Here is a 1333-nt window from a genome sequence, read left to right as displayed (position 1 = left end):
GGAGGTGGGGAGGGATAGCCTGGGGAGAAATGCCAAATGTGGGTGAAGGGGAGAAGAAAAGCAAAGCACACTGCCATGTGTGTACCTACGCAACTGTCTTGCATGCTCTGCTCATGTACCCCAAAACCTATAATCCAATAAAAAATTAAAAAAAAAAAAAATATGTATTAAACTAAAAGGCATTCTCTCAAACGAGTTTAAATGAATTTTATTTTTAGAAAACCTACATGACATGTTTTTCTTAAAAACAATATCTCCACTCCAAATAAATCATGGCCAAAATAAATGAAGAGCTCAAGGAACATCAGTCCCATTTGTCTTAAGTTCTGGTGTTGGATGGATGACAAGCAGAGGCCAGTTATGATGACAGGTGATAGATCCAAAGTAATTGCCAAACTTGTTAACATTTTTCCATTCTAAACCATCCTTAAAGAAAATCATATATGGAGGGGTCACACCATCCTCACAGTAATCCAATAGAGCAACCATGCCATCTGGATTCATGTTTTCACCAGTAAAGAACTGGTAGTTTTTTGAAATTAGCAAAAATGTGCTTGATTTGCTCTGCAGCCCCTGTCATAAAAGGTTTTACTCTTTCTGGTCTCTGTTCTTCAAGTTTGCCTTTTACTGATTTCATGTAATCTTTGACGTATTTCTTGTAGGCTTCTTTTGTGAAACTTGTTTCCTGCAGTTGATGGCTCATGACAATATCAACACCAGTGATTACTGTACTTTCAGTACCTTTGTCCTCAGGGTCTTCAGCGGAGGCATTTCCACCAATGAGCGAGTCATCAGTGTTACCTTCTATGCTACTGACCATCTTCCCCTCCACCTCCAGGCACAGCCTGTCCTCCATCTCACGGACCTTGTAGATGTTGGAGAACATCTCATGGTGGCTAATGAGGTCCCAATAGATAATCATGATGGTGGCTGAAGACGATGGTGGCACTAGCTTAGCAAAAGTCTGAAGCTCAGAGTGAGTGGTGCTCCGGAGGAGGGGAGAGTGGGTGGAAAAGCAAGTACTTGCCTTTTTAATACAAAAGGCTCAGTTATAAAATTACCAAAAATCACACAGAATTGTGAGAAAATTAATGCTTTTATGGCAAGGTACCAATAAACCCAGCAAACATTTTGGCACTAGATTTTAAGTTTTGTAAAGCTTTTTCTCAGTAGGTCCAATGCTCTTCCACATTCTAAGGGATGGACAATCCTCTGAACTGATTAGTCTTGCACATTTTAAATAGTCAAATCCAACATTTAGTGAGATCTTGCACATCTTCATAGCTTTTTAGAATATATTTTCCTTAATTTTCAAAAGAAAAATAAGCTTTAT

General features: G+C 38.9%; 1 pseudogene; it reads right to left on the bottom strand.

Annotated features, from left to right (window-relative positions):
* Positions 1-277: 277 nt before the first annotated feature.
* Positions 278-1117, bottom strand: LOC100407913 (translationally-controlled tumor protein-like; annotated as a pseudogene).
* Positions 1118-1333: the final 216 nt, after the last annotated feature.

Source organism: Callithrix jacchus, chromosome X, assembly GCF_049354715.1.
Source record: "Callithrix jacchus isolate 240 chromosome X, calJac240_pri, whole genome shotgun sequence".
In the NCBI taxonomy this organism is placed as follows: Eukaryota; Metazoa; Chordata; class Mammalia; order Primates; family Cebidae; genus Callithrix; species Callithrix jacchus.
Note: the sequence above shows the minus strand (reverse complement) of the source record. Positions and strands in the feature narration are given on the sequence as shown.